Here is a 22,163-nt window from a genome sequence, read left to right on the forward strand (position 1 = left end):
AAACCTCAAAAATAAACTCTTTAAAAATTTTTCTTTTTGATTAATGTGTCTACACCAATTTTTATTAGTACTTAGGTCCTTGAGGAAAACTATCTTGGCAGTAGGACCCTGCTGTCCACAGAATGCCTGGGGGCAAACATTTCCATAAATAATCATGCTGATATTTCTGTTCTATTGCTGAACACAAAGTTGTCACCTATTAAACCCATGTTCAGGAGACCAAAGTCAAAGAATGCTATTCTGGAGAGAAACAGGTTAACAGAATAAAAAATATCTGTACAATTTTGCTATATTCCTACATGCATAATTATATGCTTTTAACTCAGACAACTTTTGTCTCTCAGTTTCCACAGCAATACCATAGGGTGTTCTAGACAATGCTTGTATTGCCAGAAGATTTTAATTCATTTCTCTGGGTACTTCCAGGACAGTTACATAGAGATGATGCAAAAACTGAAAATAAGAATGAATTGCCCTAGCCCAGTGGTCGGCAAACTGCGGCTCACAAGCCACATGCGGCTCTTTGGCCCCTTGAGTGTGGCTCTTCCACAAAATACCACGTGCGGGCGCACACATACAGTGCAATTGAAACTTCGTGGCCCATGCCCAGAAGTCGGTTTTCAGCCTGGGCGAGTCTATTTTGAAGAAGTGACGTTAGAAGAAGTGTGGCGTGTCGGTTGGTTGGGCGACGGGAGATTCAGCACAGGGGAGGCACAGGTGATTCATGCAAGAGTTGAGTGAGCCAGTCAGTCAGTTAGCCAGCGGTAGTGCAGTGGTTAGTGTTAGTCGCGTCCACAAATCGCGCACACGTGACAAAAGTACCTACTCGAAGCATAAAGTTACCTGTATTTTTCCAACCAGCTGCAAATCCTACAGGTATTTTTGTCATCAATTTAAGAATTGTAATTATTTTGTGTTGGTGGCTTTATTATTATAAAACTAGAGGCCCGTTGCACAAAGATTCATGCAATAGGCCTTCTTTCCCCTGGCTGCCCGCACCAGTTTTCTTCTGGCACCCGGGACCCAGACCTTCACTCTGGCCACCACCTTCCATCTTCGCTCTGGACACAGTCTTCGCTGTGGCTGGAGGCTTCAGTTTTTGCTCCTTGCTCCAGCCGGAGTCTTCAGTCTCTGGCCAGAGCTGCTCCTGTAGCTCCTTCCACCTCCCACCCTCCCCCTCATAGCTTGATCACTGCTTTGCCTGCAGACCTTGCCAATGGGCTCCTGGGTCCCGGGGGCCGACTTGCCTGTGGCCCGGCTTTCTGATCACGATCACAATCACGGGCCACAGGCAAGGCAGCTCCTGGGTCCCTGGGAGCTGCCTTGCCTGCAGCCTGGCTTTCCGGCGGCTCCTGGGGTCACACACAGGGGCCTGGATGGTGGCTCCCGGTGTCCTGCCCTGCTTGCAGTATGCAAATTAGCCGCCATCTTTGTTGGTGGTTAATTTGCATATTGTGCTGATCAGCCATGTTTGTCTATTATTAGATAGGATGAGGACGTTTTTAGCAAAGGCCAGCTTAGGAGTACCTTAATTAAGTTAATAACAATGTGCCTACCTATATAGTTTAAGTTTAAAAAATTTGGCTCTCAAAAGAAATTTCAATCATTGTACTGTTGATATTTGGCTCTGTTGACTAATGAGTTTGCCGACCACTGCCCTAGCTGGTTTGGCTCAGTGGATAGAGCGTCGGCCTGCAGACTGAGGGGTCCCAGGTTCGATTCCGGTCAAGGGCATGTGCCTTGGTTGCGGGCACATCCCCCAAAGGGGCTGTGCGGGAGGCAGCTGATCGATGTTTCTCTCTCATCGATGTTTCTAACTCTCTATCCCGCTCCCTTCCTCTCTGTAAAAAAATCAATAAAATATATTTTTAAAAAGAATGAATCATTTCTGGCACTTTATAAATGAAAATGTATTTTACTGATAATGTAAAGCAATTTTCCACTTACCATTGAGTGACACTGAAATTATGAAAGGACATTTTATTTTTTTAAATGTCTGCTTTTTTTTTCCACATGAGATGATAAGTGCTTTCTTAGCATTCTAATTGCTACAAAATTCTCAGTTAATTATGAAAGCTTCCAAACAGCCTTTTCCATGAACTTCAGAAGGAAACTAAAGTAAGCTTTCTCTGAACAACACTGAAGTGAAGTAAGCCCATCTATTTTTCGTAACTTTTATAATTAGTGCTATAAGTTATATATCTTTGAGGCTCCATCTGTTTTTATAAATCATCATTAATATCCTCAACTAGTTGGAAAGCAAATACTTCCTGAGTCCCCCTCTGTGTGCCGCACTCTCATGACATTCAGTTTCTCCCAGAATTTTGCCAAGATCTTCTCTTTGACTTTAGCTTCAACCTTGGCTTTGGGACCATCATAGAACTAAGTAACAATCGAGCCCTACCTGGTTTGGCTCAGTGGATAGAGCATCGGCCTGCGAACTGAAAGGTCCTGGGTTCAATTCTGGTCAAGGGCACATGCCTGGGTTGTGGGCTTGATCCCTAGTGGGGGACTTGCAGGAGGCAGTCGATCCATGGCTGTCTCATCGTGGATGTTTCTATCTCTCTCTCTCCCTCTTCCTTCTTCTCTGAAATCAATAGAAATATATTTTTTAAGAAAACAAAAACAAATAACAATTGACATTCCTGAAGTTGTGCATAATCCATGACAAGTGTTTGATAAGGTACCAACATGTCTAATCAGTTTTACAATGTCAGTTTTGTAAATAAGATGTCATTGAGATTTAATGGCATGCTCTCAAATTTTGTATTCAAATATAGATAAAAGCATTCTAGATATAACCTGAACCAAACACACACACAGGCACACACACGCACACACACACACACCTTGTGTTTTATATGTTAGTTCCTGTTACTCAGCAGGAGTACAATTCATTATTATTGTCAAAAGGAACTGCAAATATAATTGATGATAATAAAGGCTTACAAAATTAGTGATAATAAAGGATTAAAGTATTTAAAATTTTTCAGTAGTTGAATAGAAAATAAGCTGATAGCTAAATTAATATTAAGAGAGAGTACATTAATTAGATAAATTTAGAAAAAAACACATTCATTTGGAGAAAAGAAATGCTCATAAAATATAAATAATAATGCAAAATTTATTAGTAGAGATTGGAATAAAGCTGTATCAGCCTGCGTTGGATCATAAAGTGAGGCACTAGAAGAATTATGGAAATAAGCAGTGCAATATAGGAATTAGGGAGTATAGGACTGCAGTGGCTGCTGGAGAGTGACTTCCCCTGGAAGGATGAAGCCAAGAGATGAGGAGCAGCTGCACTGCTGTCAGCCTGCACACTGAGGAAGGAGGAGCTGCAGCCTGCAGGGAAGTCCCGGGAACCACCACCACCATGACCATGAAGTGAAAGCTCATCAAGCAACCTGCAAAGCCGTCAGGTCTTAACAGCCAACTTCTCAAGGGATGGTTGCACTTCCCTTTCTCCACCTCTCACTCAGATTACTCACTGAAACTCTAACCAAAACCATAGAGCAAAGGGGATTCTAAAAAGCTAAATTCTCAGCCTGAAATGGGAGAGTCTTAGTGAAGAGTGACAAGCAAACAATCCACCATAGCCTATCTCTCAGTAGAATTGCTTATTGTATAAGCAATTAAAACATGAAAGCAGCCCTGACTGGTTGCTCAGTGGTTAGAGCATCAGCCCACAGACCATAGCATCATGGGTTTGATTCCCTGTCAAGGGCATGTACCTCTGTTGCAGGTTCAATCCCCGGCCCTGGTCAGTGCAGGAAGCAACGAGTCACATCAATGTCTCTCTCTCTCTCTCTCTCTCTCTCTCTCTCTCTCTCTCTCTCTTTCTCTCTCTCTCCCTTCCTTCTTCCCTCTCCCTCCCTTCCTCCACCCTCCTTTCACTCTCTCTCTAAAAATCAATGGAAAAAAATATCCTCAGATGAGGATAAAAAAAAAAGCTTGAAAGAAATTAATAAGAAGAATTGTATAAAATTATGAGGTTACCTAATTCCAGGAAGCCTTAAGCCTTCTAAGAAGATTCTCTTGAAAATTTTTCCGTTTATAAGGGTAAATTAAAATCACAATGTAAATTTTGCCATATCCACATTTCACAAAGAGGGAAAATTGCAAAATAAAGAATATGACTATAAAGAAAAGAGGACAGTGTTAAAGAAAAGAAGGTTTCCCAAATCACATTTTATTCTCACTGATAAAACTTAAAAATGATGATTTTGTATGAATGCTTTTTTAAGATTTGTTTAAAAATGAAACAGAAACTAATTTTAAATGATCTCTATTCATATATTGAAGATAAAGGCTTTTTAAAGATTTACCTTAAGTTCATTGTGTAAAATGTAACTAAAAAACATTTTTCTGAATTATATTCTGTTGTATACAAAAAGATTGATACTACTAAATGTGCCAGTTGAAAGCCAGAACTGCATTTAACAGCTCACACATGTGGCCAGAGTGACTAAATAAGCCATCCTAGAGCTAAGAGTCTGAAGAAATTAACTTTCAGGGTCCACAATGTCCAACTTTTAAAATTTGACTCCCCAAAATATTAAAAATTAGAATATTTAATAAATTTTAAGTAAAATTCCATATTTATTCTATATTTTACAAGTTCATTTTATTATGTTGATATTTACATTTGGCATTGGCTTTGGAAAACTATAGGTCTTATCATCTCCATCATTTAGAATTTTGCAAAAAATAATTTCATTTTAGGGTATGTCTCTAATATCAGCAACAGAGTTCAACAAGAATTTTTGTGCTTTATGTATATATAAATCCCCTATTCTCTCTTTTTTTAAAAAAGAAAATAATTCCTCAAGGTCACTATTTTCATGACACCTTCCCCCAATTATATGGCCAAAGCTTTCCACTTTTTGAATACTCTCTTTTCTATAATTATTATAATTATTTGTATGTTTTCTCATCTTTTCTACTAATGTGAAGGAACTTTAATGGTAAGAACATCTGTTTTCATCTTTTTCAATTCCCATCAGGAGACACGAATCAGCAACCTGCATGGAAAATTCAGTCTGAAAATATATTTGGTTGGTTGGCATACCGTGTGTGTGTGTGTGTGTGTGTGTGTGTGTGTGTGTGTGTGTGTTTCCTTTGCAATTGTTTTGTTTTCTATTTATTAATAAAACAAACTTAATTTAATTTATTTAATTTATTAATAAAATAATTATTAATTTATTAACGTTAGTTAATAAAATTATACAGGTTTCAAATTCTGTATTACATCATCTGTATATTTATTGTGTGTTCACCAGCCCAAGTCAAGTCTCTTTCCATCAAAATTTATCCCCTTTATACCGTCATATACCTGTCCCCGCTCCCTCCTTCCCCTCTGATAATCACCATATTGTTGTCTGTGACTATGAAGTTTTTGGTTTTTGCTTAATCCCTCACCTTTTTCACGGCCCCCTCCCCTCTGATATCTGTCAGTCTATTCCAGTGATGGCGAACCTATGACACGCGTGTCAGAGGTGACACGCGAACTCATTTTTTTTGGTTGATTTTTCTTTGTTAAATGGCATTTAAATATATAAAATAAATATCAAAAATATACATCGTTGTTTTACTATGGTTGCAAATATCAAAAAATTTCTATATGTGACACGGCACCAGAATTAAGTTAGGGTTTTTCAAAATGCTGACACGCCGAGCTCAAAAGGTTCGCCATCACTGGTCTAGTCTCTATATCTATGAATCTGTTGTTTGTTAGTTTATCTTGTTAATTAAATTCCACATATGAGTGAAATCATAGGGTGCTTGTCTTTCCCTGACTGGCTTATTACACAGCACAGTGCTCTCCAGGGTCACCGATGATGTTGCAAAGGGTAAGATTTCCTCCGTTTTTGCAGCCAAGTAGTATTCCCTTGTGTAAATGTCACACAGCACTTTATCCACTCATCTACTGATGGGCACATGGGCTGCTTCTAAATCTTGGCTATAGTAAATAGTGCTGCAACAAACATAGGGGAGCACATATTCTTCCAAATTGGTATTTTGGGTTTATTCCGATATTTTACCAGTAGTGGAATCACTGAATCATAAGGAAGTTCCATTTTTTATTTTTGAGGTAAATCCATACCGCTTTCCACAGTGACTGCACCAATCTGCATTGTCGCCAACAGTGTCCACGCATTCCCTTTTCTCCATATCCTTGCCAACACATGTTGTTGGATGATTTATTGATGATAATCATTCTGGCAGGTGTAAAGTGATACCTCATTGTAGTTTTAATTTGCTCTCTCTGATGATTACTTCTGTTGAGCACCTTTTCAAAATATTGGCCTTCTCTATGTCCTCTTTGGAGAAGTATCTATTCAGGTGCTTTGCCCATTTTTTAGTTGGATTGTGTAGTTTTCTTGGTTGAGTTGTATAAGTTCTTTATAAATTTTAGATATTAATCCCTTATCACATGTATCATTGGCAAATATATTCTCCCGTTCAGTGGGTTGTCTTTTCATTTTGTTGATGGTTTTTTTGCTGTATAAAAACTTTTTGGTTTGATGTAGTCCCATTTGTTTATTTTTTCGCTTGTTTCCCTTGCCCAAGGTGATCTATCAGAAAAATATTGCTATGAGAAGTGTCCGAGATTTTACTACCTATGTTTTGTTCTATGATTTTTATGGTATCGAGCCTAACATTTAAATCTTTAATATATTTTGAGTTTATGTTGTGTATGGTGTTAGAAGGTGGTCTAGTTTCATTTTTTGGCATGTATCTGTCTAATTTTTCCAACACCATTTATTGAATAGTCTATCTTTAACCCATCATATGTTTTAGCCTTCTTTGTCAAATTTAATGGACCATAAAGGCATGGGTTTATTTCTTGACTTTCTATTCAGTGCCATCTATATGTCTGTTTTTACACCAGTACCATCGTATTTTGATTACCATGACCTCGTAGTATAGTTTGATATCAGCATGATTCTTCTATCTTTGTTCTGTCTATTTAGGTGGGACATGTGCTTCCCACTTAACCAAGTCCCCACTGTTCTCTGTTGCCTAATACTTGGCCAACTTCACCAACCTAATAACTACTGGTCCTATGGGCATCTGAGTTTATAAGTTTTGCCTTTTAAAGATTAATATGGCACCTTATTTATATTAGATATTTAGTGTATATTTATTAAATGATGCACAAGAAGGTTGTCATGAACAAATGAACAAATTAATTTTATTTCTGAGCGTAAGTCCCATTTCCCCTAAATGCAGTCTCCCATGCAACTAGATCTAATTGTAATTCTTCATTCTACCGCACATTTCTTATCAGGTTCATAGATTATTGTCAGTCCATTATAACAGTTTCATTACTATCTTCTCTTTGTTTATATTAGCAAACTTAACTGAGATGGTATTATTTTTAATATAAATTTCCTTTCCTTTTGAAATTGAAACAGTGGAATGAAGTGTTTTATGGCTGAAACAACCTTCGTTCAAAAGAAAACTGGGATGTGAGGGCGATCTGGCTGCGACATCTGTCACCCCATTGATCGCCAGGGTTGATTCGGCTGATCTGGCTGGCTAGGCGGGTGTCCCCCTCCTCCCTCACTGATCCATGTGCGTCCCTCCCGAAGCTGCGCGCTCAGTCGAAGAGGACGACCTTCCCCCCACCCCCCCCAGGAGAGGACCGGTCTTCGGTCAAGGGTATATGAGTAGCTGCGCTCCCCTGCTAGAACCTCCAAACAAGCTCTCAAAAGAAAACTGGAGTGTTCACCCTTCAAAAGAACAAACTCCAAAAGTATGGATCAGTTGCCATATCTCCTGGGACAAGACAGAGAATAGCTTAAAGGATGGGAGGAATGATCACATCAATATCAGGGTGCTGGTGGCTGGCAGATTTAGCAATTTTCAAAGTTGCCACAATTACACGACAGTGTTGTTGCATTTATTTTTAAAAACTATCATAAGCAGAAGTATCCCCGTCTGGCCAGCACTCTGATACCCATTCATAGAAACATACTTTTCTCTATCCTGAGTAATTGACACATCAGAACTAGATAAAAACTCACTTGCTTTAGGGCATTTGGGTTCTTTTAACTTATTCTGGTTTTGGGGATCAGGATTGACATCATGGAGAAAGGAGGCAATCCAAAAGGTACTACAAGATGTTTATTTATTGTCCTAATTCATTAACTGTTTAAATTCATTCTAAACATCTTAATGTAATAGTGGGTTACATAAATTTGCACAAAAATATTACAAAGTGGTCCCTCAACCCCCAGAGGGGTAAATGGTGAGTTAACATTTAAGCACCCCCAACACACACAAAGCCTTGGTTCTTGGTGGAGGGCCTGAAATCACCGAAAGGAAGAATAAAAGAATGAGAAGCACAGGGAAGACTCACTGGCAGGAATGAGATTGGGAGTGAGACAAACCCAGGGCAGACTCTGAAAACTGTAACTGTTAGAGTAGTGCATCATTTTAAACACGTGAAAAAAATTGCGAATCAGTGAAATGTATTTGCAGGTGGCAGGGAAGAATAATTTGAGAAAGTAAAATACTCTAGTGGTCACTAAATGATGTCTCCATCTTTTCTTAATAAGTTAGTCCAAAAAGTCTAAGGTAATATAGTAGCCCCCTCTTATCTGTAGTTTTGCTTTCTGTGGTTTCAGTTAACTATCGTCCACCACAGTCCAAAAATGTTAAATGGACATTTCTAGAAAGAAGCAATTCATGAGTATTGAGTTGTATGCTGTTCTGAGTAGCATGATGAAATCTCATGTGCCGTACTCTGTCCCACTTGGCGTGTGAATCATTCCCTAGTCCAGCACATCCATGCTATCCATGTTCCCTGCCCATTAGTCACTTAACAGCCATCTCAGTTACCAGATTGACTGGCAGGTTATCTCAATGCTTGTGTTCAAGTAACCCTATTTTGCTTAATAATGGCCCCAAAGCACAAATGTAATGATGCTGGCAATTCAGATGTGCCAAAGAGAAGCCATAAAGTGCTTTCTTTAAGTGAAAGTGTATGTTTGTATAGGAAAAATCATAGTATATATAGGATTCGGTACTATGCTTGGTTCCAGGCATCCACTAATGGTCTTGGAACTTTTCCCCTTGATAATGGGTGACCACTGCATTTTTTTTTCCTTTGGGGGGAAAAAAATTCAACCCCAACCTAAGCAGATGGATTTTCCACTACCTAATTTATCTTTATTGTTTTGCCAAGAAGTAAATAAAATAAAAGTGAAATGGAGCTTCCATGAGGAGGTCCATTAGCAGCTGGACAGGGGCTAGGTTGGCCCAGTGAACTCCCTGACTACAAAGTTGGCCTGAGCAAGATTCCAAAGGACTAGTCCCTTGGTCTCTCTCAGGGCAAAGAATCCTGTCTACTTCTTCTTCTATAGCCATCTGTCCCCCTGGAGACTGAGAAGGGGGTACAGCAATGGTAGAGCATCTCAAAGATGGTGAGAGCTCTGGCTCCCACAGGCTTCCTGACTGTAGTGAGTTCCAGGCTAAGCCCCAGATTTCACCTCCAGTCAACCCCCCTCTGGGGCCATTCCTTTCCTCACCCTCTAGTCCAACAGAACTGTAATAATTCTGGTCCAATAGAACTATAATAGGTGACAGAGGGGCAAGCTGGAAGGATAGGAGTGAAACACGTGACCTCAGGCAGAAAAGAAGGCAGAAAAGAAGGCCCTCCCAAAGCAACTGAGTGGGGTATTCTGCCAGACCTGCCATTCCCTAATGACAAACTTTCTGTGGTATGAGCCTCAATCACTTCTCCTCCTGCCTGGGATTCACGCCCCTATGCATCCCTGCCTTTGGCTCTAATTTTATTGTAAGGACAGAGATAGTTAATCCACTTACATTACTACATCTGACTCCTATGGCTACTCAAAACACATGCTTTGAGTAACCATAGGAAGAAAAAAAAGTTTTTCTTTAGCTTTGTCAGTCCAAATTCAATCATGTTAAAGTGATAGTCACAGAAGTATCAGACTCTGCCCCAAGTTGGCGCCCAGAGTCAGGGCTGGGGCTTTTGCCTTCACCCTCTAAATCTACCTCCAATCTTCAGGCCTCCTCCCTCTCCTGTACCCAGATAGAGAAGCCTTCTGTAGCCAAAGGAAAGAAACTGAACTTTTCAGAAGATGTTCCTGAAACTCTAAATATAAGAGAAATGTTCTACATCTGAATCATCAAGATATTTAAAAGATAAATAGCTTTTATGTCTCCTGACATGGATGCAGATTTTTTTAAAATATATTTTATTGATTTTTTTACAGAGAGGAAGGGAGAGGGATAGAGAGTTAGAAACATCGATGAGAGAGAAACATCGATCAGCTGCTTCCTGCACACCCCCTACTGGGTATATGCGTGCAACCAAGGTACATGCCCTTGACCGGAATCGAACCTGGGACCCTTGAGTCTGCAGGCCAACGCTCTATCTACTGAGCCAAACCAGTTAGGGTAATGCAGATCTTTTTAATCTTCTGTAATCACTGTGTCAAGCTGTACTGTTTTCCTTCTACCAGTTTTCAACAAACAAGCAAATAGTTGCATGGTTTCAATGTCGAAGACACTAGGATCTCCCCGTAAACAGTTCAGGGAAGGAAAGGAGATCCTCCACTCCTGAATGAGAGGTGGGAGGAAAGGGGCTTCTTGTGTGAATGTGGACTCTCAGGTGGTCAGTCAGGGGCTCTGTAAGGTAGATACACAGCACTGCTATTTCCTGGTTTGGCCCAGGTATGTCTGGGGTGAGAGGTGGGAGGAGTATAAGGCATGCTTGGAGCTAACTGATGTCTCCCCTCACTGGACAATATAATTTTTCCTATCTGAGTAGAACCTTGTTGGGGAGACTACAAATGAATACTGTTTTCTTAGCTACTATGGAAATCCTCATAGTGTTATTGGTGGAAGTGAGGTCCTTGGAGTGCCACTGGAACAAGAATTTCCGGAGGCCCCACGGGGGGATGGGATATTGTAGAAAGCTTCATTTCTGTGCAGTTAAACCCCTGAGTTCCCAAGGTACCATTTCTCTTCATCCAGTGAAGAAAAAAAGTCCCATTTCATTTTCAGCAGGGATAAGATCAAAGCCAGTGTCCCAGGTTCCCGTTCCATGGCTGCACAGTACAATACAGCATGAGACCAGCTTAATTTGTGTTCCCATTTGCAGTCCCATTGCATGTGGCTACGCAGGGAGCATGGGCGAGTTTAAGAGAGCCACAAGAGTGCTAAGAGCCAAGCACCAAGGGAGTCAAGAGAGCAAGCTCCTTTATCTAAGGGATTATGTATTCCCAAATTTTCTCGGATCTGCGGTGTCCCTGCCCACTCTGGACAATGATTTCTGTTCCTAGGTTTGACTGACAGGCACCTTTCCTGTGTTACCCCAACGTTACTGCACACGCATCCATCTTCCCTTTGTTGGACCCCTTTCCCCAGTGGTTCCCCGGGGAGTGTGACATTGCAGCTTCCTGGTGAAGCTGGCCAAATGGCCATGCTTATACTGTCTGGCTTCCCCCTTTGTTCCTTTCCTATTATTAATAACTAGCTAATTACAATGGTATCAGTAGTACCTTGACTGTCCAGTTACCCAAACATGTGTTTGAAATTATTGTCTCATTCTTTGGGGCTAGGACAAATTGTTCACTGTAGATTAGATACTTAAAACACATTTGTTTTACCTGAGTCACATCTTTATGGAAACTTTCCCAGGATTGAATTTGCAAGAATCCATGACTGGCATTTATCATAGTTATTGAGCATAATGAAATCCAAACCAATCCTAGTGCATCTACTATATCAGCCTCAAGGGCTCCATTTCATATTCTGAAGATCCTGATTATAAATACTGCATGTAGCTCTGACTCAGTTACCATCAGCGATCCAATTGAGGGAAGTCAGTTAAGTTTATTTCAAAGGCATTTTAAGTTCAGTCAGTTTCTGCTTTGTTTAAAACTTCTTCTAAAACTTTTAAATCTCTAAATCTAAACCTTTAAAACTTTAAAGATTGTACTTTCAAGAAAATACAATGGTTGGTGCTATATTTAATAAAATTATTGTCATTCTAAAACATCACAAGGAAAAAAACTTTTCTTTTGCGTGGGGGGATATCTGTATGAGCTGATAAATGTTAACTAAACTTATTGTGCTAATCATTTTGCCATGTAAGTCAAATCATTATGATGTATATTTTAAGCTTATACAATGCTGCACAACAACTATATCCCAGCAAAACTGAGGGAATAAAAAGAATTATACTTCACTATTTAGGCATAATCTTATAAATGAATGAAAATCCAAAAATCTAAGCCAGGCCAATACAAGATATGGTTTAAAGCAGGATTTCTCAACAGTGGCATCATTGACATTTAGATAATGATTCTTTGTTGTAAGGACTGTCCTGTACATTGTAGATGTTTAGCAAGATCACTGCCTCTACCCATTAGATGCCAGTAATACTCCCTGTCCAGTGTGATAACTAGAAATGCCTCCAAATATTGGCAAATGTCCCTGAGGGCTCAAAATCGCCTGTGACGAGGAGCCCAGTCTGAGAGAGAATAATACCAAGTTTATCTCAGGGTAGAAGTCAAAGGATCTGCATGAACAATGCCCCGCTTTAAAGCTCTACCTGGAAATAATCCTACAGCAGACACCTCTCAGCAGGATTGGGCCACTTATCTAACCTGGTGGCTCCTCCGGAGTCTAAGAACTCTAGGAAGGTGATATAGTTCCAGATACTCTCCTGCCAGGGAATCAGGAGACCTCAGGGAAAGGTAGAGAACATTGTACCAGGATTGGCACACTCTTTTTCTCTGTTGAAAGCTATTCCCCGGGCCAGAAGTTGTTCTTGCACTTTGTGTTAATGAACAAGAAAGTGTGATGTCTTATGTGACCTAAAACTAGGTCTTAAATTATGAATCTTTTCATTCATCCCAAATATATAGTTATTCACAGTGTTTCTTTAAGTATCCTGCACTCTACAATATACTAACAACACACACATACACACACACACACACACACACACACACACACACACAAACGAAAAACAAACAAAAATCACAGATAATGTGTCAGATATTGTCACTCCCTTCAAGGAGCTAATAATCAACTAATGAGCTATCCTAGTCTGGTTTCCTTTCAGCATCACTCTACCTAACTAACCTCCACCATCTACTGCCCTTCTTTGATAGGTTCTGCCCTCCCACAGAGGAAGATACACAGTATATTCCTATGACAGCTGCCCATTTATTCTGAAAGACAGTTCATTTTCCAACATCTCATTCCTGCTTAGGTTGACCCACAGGTCTTTCAACCTCATGGAGCCAGCATGATCATACACTTATTTCAACTCTTCTCACCTCCAAAGAGTGAATCCTTTACTGTATCAATCTTCTGATTGATGTTTTTGGTAGCACCAAGCACAGAGAGCATGGGGGGGGGCGGAGTTTTTAAAAAGAAATTGTTCATAATAGGCAGAATCCAGCCTTAGATTTTAAATTCATGTGATGAACAGTTAAATGTTAGCAGCTTTCTGGAGTACTGTGTTGAAAGGGATTCTCTGGCCAAATGAAATGCGGGTTAAGTTTCTGGCATGGGAAGAATGCTACGAGAACTCAGAAGAGGGAGTCCTTATCTCTGCAGGAGATGTGAAGGAGAGTCTTGTAAATGCATGGCATTTCAAAAGTTCCATTTCTCTAGGTGAGACTGGAGAACATTCCAGGCAGAAGGAAATGCATTTGCAAAAAGTTCCAGCAAGTTCAAGCAGTAATTCAAGGCATGTGAGTTGGATGTGGGGGCAGGGTGAGAATATAGTGGAAAATTGGACCAGAAAGTTAGAAAATCCGGACTTTTAAAATCTTTCACTCTGGCAGCAATGTGGAGGAGGAACTGAAGAAACAATTTTTATTTTTATATTTTTGTAATGACTATGTCACTTGCCTTCTTAAAGAGAATCCACCTAGGAGGATATTGCCATGGACTTAGAAAGTGAAGATCAGAATTTCAACAGCATCTTAATTGAAATAATTTATGATTTACATATAAAAGGAAAACTACACAAAGCCTGCTCTAATGGCAAGAGCTAAGCATGAGGATTATGCTAATGATAAACATGATGAAGATGATAACAGAAAACATTTATTTGAACTATTGCTATATGCCAGTCACTGATTCCGGGCACTTTACTCTCAATACTACTGTCATCTCATCCTCATGTGTCAAACTTCAAAAAAGCCACAAATTCCATCCATCCTTGAATGTATGTATGTATGCTCCTTTGCAATGTGCATTTCCACTCCTCCTATCAAGGAATCACTCTCTCCACCCCTTAACTCATGTGATTTGCTATAGTTAAGAAGCATGAGCAAACATGATGCAAACAGAGGCTTGAAAATGGATTTGCCCTCTTTTGCAGCCCTGAGAGCACCACGTGAAGAAGCCGGGCTAGCCTGTTGGATGGTGAGAGACGTATTGCCCATTTGACAGAAAATATCCACCCATGCACTGGAAGACATGAGGTGAGGCCTCCCTGGACCAATTAGTCCTCCAATCCCTGGCATGTAGATAAAATCATCCAAAACCACCCAGAAGAACCTCCTAGTCAATCCATAGACTTATAGACATAAATGTTTACTACATTAAACCACCGCCTTCTGAGTACTTTGTTACACAGCAGAAGCTTACTGATAAAGCTCACTGCAATTCTGCAGAAGAGTAATAATTTTATTCCCATTTTAGGGGAAAGTTTAGACATATAAAGACTAAGTAACTTGCCCATAGTTATAGAGTTAAGAATTTATGAAAACCAGGATTTGAACCCAGGCTCTAGATCAGTGATGGCGAACCTTTTGAGCTTGGCATGTCATAATTTTGAAAAACCCTAACTTAAATCTGGTGCCGTGTCACATATAGAAATATTCATAATTTTTTTTGATATTTGCAACCATAGTAAAAAAAAATTTATATTTTTGATATTTATTTTATATATTTAAATGCCATTTAACAAAGAAAAATCAACCAAAAAATATGTATAAAATAAACAAAAACAGAAAAACAATGTACATTTAGGAAAAAAAAAATAAAAACAATGACAATCAAATGGTACGAAAACTAGAAACTAGTGACTTTTTTGGTGCTGAAATTTGTCTGCTAATTCTTCGATTGCAAGTTCATACTTGGTGCACTTCAAGGCCAAGCAAGCACCACTAACTTCATCTGTTAGCCCGTTTCTTTTGTTCGTTTTAATATTATTTAATGCTGAGAACAAAGTCTCACAAAAATAAGTTGATGAAAAAATTGTTAGCAAAGCCATCGTTAGATTTTTTATGTCGCTAAAAGTGTCAGGTACTCTGTTCCAAGCACTCAAAATTTCTTGTTCGTAGTTGCACTCTTCTTCATTATTCAAACAATTTCCTTCCAGATTTTCAAGTTTCAACCTTAAGTCGACAAACACATGAGTCCAAATGCTACCTTGAAAATCTGCAAGTTGCATCTCTAAATCGTCAATTTGCATCCATTGGAAATCCTTTAATTCCAAAGTACTGTAAACAACTACAGCCGGATACTTAATTATTTTAATGGTCTGTTCTAGGCTTCTAAATTGGTCAAATCTTTCACTGAACTGTTCAAATAATGAGTTTACTATATTCTGGTACATAATTATGGACTCCATTACACTCATTGTAGTGGCCTTCTCGAAATACTTATTTATCCGAGGAAAATACTTGTAAGTTTTAGTTTCAATATCTAGCTTGAAAATTTTAAGTTTACTTTCAAAAGATTTGATGTATCCAAACATAACGTCAATACTTTTGCCAAAACCTTGTAATTTTAAGTTCAGTTCATTCATATGAACAGAGATCTGTAAAAAACATCAAATTGCTGACCCACTTATGATCATTGATCTGAGGAAAGTTTGCCAGATCCTTCTTCTCAATAAATACCGTAATTTCTTCAAAGCACTCCACAAATTGCTCAAGTACTTTACCTCGACTCAGCCATCTCACATTATTGAACATCAGTAGTCCACTGTAGGTTGAATCAACTTCCTGTAAAAGTGCAGAAAATTCTTGCTTGTGAAGGGGTCGAGAAGCTATAAAATTCACAATTTTTGTTACAACGGACATTAAGTCATTCAATTCTGAGAATCCCGATTTGGCACACAACACCTCCTGGTGGATAATGCAATGAAAAGGTACAAGTGGATGTCTGATAGCTTCCATAAACAATTTCAGGAATCCCACATTTTTTCCCACCATATTTGGTGCCCCATCTGTCGTGACTGACACAATTTTAGAGATATCAATGTTTAGGTCACTGAATGTTTTATAACAACCTTACATATTTTGTTTCCTGATGTACTTATTGGCACTGATTCTAACTTTATCAACTCTTCTCTAATTATGAGACCATCAGAATATCTAGCAATAATGGCCAACCAAGCATTTGATGTGACATCAGTAGTTTCATCAAGAGAAATCAAAAAATATTTACAACTATTTCAGTCTTTTTTTAATTGATGTTGTACATTTTTGTGAAGATCTATTATTCTGTCTTTGATCGTATTTCTACTGAGTGGTAACTCAGAAATACTTTTAATAATATCATCTTTATTTTTCATATCGTGAAATAGAGCTGGTGCACATCTTAGAAATGTTTCCTTAATAAATTCTCCGTCACTGAGGGCTTTTCCATGCTGAGCTATGGAGTGAGCAATACAGTAACTTGCTGATGTTAAATTTGTAGAGCATCTTACAAATTTAATGATGGAATTTGATTGACATTTATAGAGGTGTAGCTGCCTAGAAATGTATTCCTTCCTTTCATCACTGCTTTTTTTCAAGAGCTGACAATGATTAGTTTCAAAATGTCTCTTTACAGTCCATGTTCTGCTTACTACCATTTCATTACACAGTATGCACAATAATCTGTTGTTTCTGTCAACAATCCCATACATCTAGGTCCATATTTCTTGAAAGAGTCGGCTACTGCTACTTCTACTTCCTTTATCATTCAATCTTGCTTTTTTATTTTTTTGATTCTCTATCACAAGGCTACAAAAATAAATAAATATAAATCACAGCATTTTTTATAAAAGGTTGATAGGTTTCTTACCTATTAACTTTTTGCAGTGTTGTTGCACTGACTCCTGGTGCAAAACAATTCAAAGATAGTATGTATAACCAACAAATATATGGTGCTGTAATCAATTATCCGACACGCAGAATGTCTCGTCGAGCACTGTTGCACTGTATATCTTTTTCTTCTAACCCTCCCACTCCTGTCTCCTAATGAACTTGACGATCAAGTGCGTCCGTTTGCCAAATGCACCCGAACGCACAGGAAGCTTACCCGAGGCACATGTTGACAATAACGAGGCCGTTTCCAGAATTCGGCATTTTGTCACTTGAGTAAAGATTAATCTCTTTATAGTGCAATTCTTAACCTTTTTATATTAATGTCAATATTGGAACAATGTATCTTGGATGTTTTCACTATGTATCTTTGCTACACAACACCGATGTAAAGGGTGTCCCAAAATTCACGCAAGATTTGAATTTTGCGTGAGCATTAACAACAAGAAAAAAAAAAGCCTAATTTTACTTGGTTTATTGAATCACATTCTAATATCTGTTGCCCTTTGATTTCAATCCCTTCAATTTGATAAGCATTACCAAGTACCAATTATGGCCCGGAGCAGGGACAATGAAGACCGATGAAGACCACAGCTTTGCATATGTGCCAGCAACGCCATGGAGGCCATTTACCCAATGTGCTATTCCATATGTAACCCGATACTGTATACTTTATGAATCAATAAAAAATTTACAATTTTAATTATAAACCTGTGTTTTCTATCAAAATTACTTCTTGCGTGACTTTTGGGACACCCTTTACATGTTTACATCCGGTTTTAGAATTGCATTATTGATCATGAGTAACGTGAGTAATAATATTACTCAAGTGATGCCCAACTCTGGCCATTGCGAGAGACAAATATTTGAATTATGCAATTTTTTGTCTCTGCAGATGCGTGTCACCCAAAATGAGTTCACGTGTCACCTCTGACGCGCGTGTCATAGGTTCGCCATCACTGCTTTAGATGAATGCATATTCTTGGCTTTTGGTCTGCTTAACTAGAAGATTCTGTGTATTGTTTTCTCCATTAAACTAAGATTTCATTCTTACTTAAAAAAAAAAAATAGGGGGAGAACCAAGATGGCAGCATAGGTTAACTCTGGAGTTTGCTGCCTTGAACAACTACTTCAAAAGTGAAACTAAAAGACGGAACGGACATCACCCAGAACCACAGGAACGCTGGCTGAGTGGAAGTCCTACAACTAGGAGGAAAGAGAAACGCATACGGACACTCAGAGGAGGCGCAGTGCTGAAGTCAAATTCTGAGGTGCAGAGTGCGCGGAGCGGGCTGGCAGCGGAGGGTGCTGTTGGTGTTTTCAATCGGGAGGGAGTCGCAGACTCTGAGCTCCAGATACGGGAGAGTCTTTAGGGACCCAGACTCAAACGGGAGAAGCGGGACTGTCTGGATTCGGTCAGAGTGAGTGCAGCTTTCTCTCTGAGGTTTGCAGCGGGTGCTGGGACTCAGAGAGGCAGAGCCCCTGGGGACAGGACTGAGAGCCGCCATAACTGCTCTCTCCGGCCCGCCCTGTTGATCCTGTGAGACCCACCCACCCCGCCCAAGCCCTGCACAAAGGCATTTGCCGGATAGCCTCAGGCAAAGGCTAGATTAGCACCTCCCTAGAGGACAGAAGTTCTCTCACTGCAGACACAGCTAATTTTCACAGCCACTTGGCCTGGAGGTCAAACCCTCCCTGGTATTAGCTACAACAATCAAGGCTTAACTACAACACTGCGCACAAAGACCACTAGGGGGTGCACCAAGAAAGCATAACAAAATGCAGAGACAAAGAAACAGGACAAAATTGTCAAAGGAAGATATAGAGTTCAGAACCACACTTTTAAGGTCTCTCAAGAACTGTTTAGAAGCCGCCGATAAACTTAATGAGATCTACAAGAAAACTAATGAGACCCTCGATGTTATGTTGGGGAACCAACTAGAAATTAAGCATACACGGACTGAAATAACGAATATTATACAGACTCCCGACAGCAGACCAGAGGAGCGCAAGAATCAAGTCAATGATTTGAAATGCGAGGAAGCAAAAAACACCCAACCGGAGGGGCGGAATGAAAAACCAATCCAAAAATGCGAGGATAGTGTAAGGAGCCTCTGGGACAGCTTCAAGCATACCAACATCAGAATTATAGGGGTGCCAGAAGAAGAGAGAGAGCAAGATATTGAAAACCTATTTGAAGAAATAATGACAGAAAACTTCCCCCACCTGGTGAAAGAAATGGACTTACAGGTCCAAGAAGCGCGGAGAACCCCAAACAAAAGGAATCCAAAGAGGACCACACCAAGACACATCATAATTAAAATGCCAAGAGCAAAAGACAAAGAGAGAATCTTAAAAGCAGCAAGAGAAAGAAACTCAGTTACCTACAAGGGAATACCCATACGACTGTCAGCTGATTTCTCAACAGAAACTTTGCAGGCCAGAAGGGAGTGGCAAGAAGTATTCAAAGTGATGAATGCCAAGAACCTACAACCAAGATTACTTTATCCAACAAAGCTATCATTCAGAATTGAAGGTCAGATAAAGAGCTTCACAGATAAGGAAAAGCTAAAGGAGTTCATCACCACCAAACCAGGATTATATGAAATGCTGAAAGGTATCCTTTAAGAAGAGGAAGAGGAAGAAAAAGGTAAAGATACAAATTATGAACAACAAATATGCATCTATCAACAAGTGAATCTAAGAATCAAGTGAATAAATAATCTGATGAACAGAATAAACTGGTGATTATAATAGAATCAGGGACATAGAAAGGGAATGGACTGACTATTCTTGGGGCGGAAAGGGGTGTGGGAGATGCGGGAAGAGACTGGGCAAAAATAGTGCACCTATGGATGAGGACAGTGGGTGGGGGAGTGAGGGCGGAGGGTGGGGCGGGAACTGGGAGGAGGGGAGTTATGGGGGGGAAAAAAGAGGAACAAATGTAATAATCTGAACAATAAAGATTTAATTAAAAAAAATAGGGGTAGGACAGAAATATTAGAATAAGAACTCCTGGGAAAATATAATTCACTGGGTTTGTCACCAAGGAATACATAAGTTAAAGAAAAGAATGACAACTGTATTGCAATGATTTTAAAAATAACATTAACTCAGTCTATCAGTCAACTCCAAGATGCAGTGGCCTGCAGGGACTTCCAGGTGGTCCACCTACCTGCAGTTCATGGACCTATTAACACGTGTGATATTACAATCTGACAAGGAAGTATTTACATATACCTCCATGAAATAATATCAAAATACCTCACAGTCCTCTATAGTCACTCTTCCTTATTTGGTGGTAGCAAGTGAGAGGAATTTCTTACCACACCAAGGTCCAGAGACCCAAAAGGTTTGAGACCCACCTAAACCAAGCACACAGACAAAGTCCGCCCCCTCCCCCCAGCCCCCCTCCACTACCGCCAAAAAAAAAAAAAAATCCCAACCTGCTGGAACAGGAAGCAAGAAGTTTCATCATAATTAAAAAGATAGCAGTAGGAATGTTGTAAAGTATAGGCACCACAGAGAATGCGGAGTTATACTGTGAAGGTAAGAAGGAGATTTTGATTTATGGAGCTATAACTCCATTGAGGGTTTCTGGTGACTCCAGCTTCACACTTGCGGTTATAGTATTCCCAGAACCCCTCAATGGAGCGATTTCCTGAAATGCACAGCTGCCTCTTATTTATTTTATTAACTTTACATGAAAACCATGGGAGCACAGCTTTTATGGTATTTGACTATGATTGGCCTTGTCTTTTCAAGTTTGAGATAGAATGAGGAAAAAACATAAAATGCAATGAGAACAACATTTAAAAACCAAAACTTTCAAAGGAGTGATAAGTAGAAAGACTTTTTGCTTAGGGTTATAATTTAGCAATAAAGTTCCCTCAGATTTAGTATGTAGTAATTTATTATATTTCAAAATAGATCAAAAACTAGATTTTATACCATGAAAGACAGTTGTACAACATGCAAATATCTAGACTAAAAAAAAAAAGGAAAATTGCTGAACTTGTAATTTGTTATGGTATCTATTATGACATTCTCTGAATTTTTTTTCAAATGTCTAAATTACATCTAAAAAGATCCTTTGATCCTGGCCAGTGTGGCTCAATTGGTTGGCACATCATCCCATACACTGAAAGATCACAAGTTCAATTCTCAGTCGGGCCACACACTTAGGTTGCAGGTTAGATCCCTGGTCAAGGCACATATTTCACTGTTTTTCTTTCCTTCTTTCTTTCTTTCTTTTTTCTTTCTTTCTTTCTTTCTTTCTTTCTCTCTTTCTCTCTCTCTCTCTCTCTCTCTCTCTCTCTCTCTCTCATCTCCTCTCTCTCTCTTCCTCTCTCTAAAATCAATAAAGGCTTGTCCTCAGGTGAGGATTAAAAAAAAATTTTAAAGATCCTTTGAAGTAATCATCATTATTCAACAATTTTATCTAGAAAACTATTACCTTTAAAATATAACTTATAGAGCTAAAACACTAGAATGGAAAAATTAGTTCATTGAGAAAAAAATTTTAAATTAATAATATAAAACTGATCACTAAATTAATAGCATTTTATAGTTTGGGGATAAATTTGCATATTTTAATAAATTCCTAAAGAAACTATTTAAAATGAATACTTTAACCATTCAATCCTATATAATAAAAGGCTAATATGCAAATTGTCCCCTCCACTGGGAGTTCAACCAAGAGTTCAACCAGGGGGTGGGGCCACCCAGCCAATTGCCCATGGCCCCTCCCCCCGGCTGGCCTGGCCCAATCACCCCTATCAGTGCAGGCCGGCCAGACCCTACCTGGGTACGAATTTGTGCACCGGGCCTCTAGTATAATTATAAAATAATTAGTGCAAATAAACCACAATATAGTGTTAATGCCAAAGCATTTCTTACTAAATGAACAAGGGCATAATCAGAATTCCTCAGAAATTCCAACATATGGAGCTTATAGCTCTTCCATTATGCCAACATTTATTAGTTAAGTAGAAATCACAAATCTTCTTTAAGGAAGTGAGCCCAGATGCCTACAATTAATATTTCTCAGCCCCACAGAAG

This window comes from Myotis daubentonii, chromosome 3 (genome assembly GCF_963259705.1).
Source record: "Myotis daubentonii chromosome 3, mMyoDau2.1, whole genome shotgun sequence".
NCBI lineage: Eukaryota > Metazoa > Chordata > Mammalia > Chiroptera > Vespertilionidae > Myotis > Myotis daubentonii.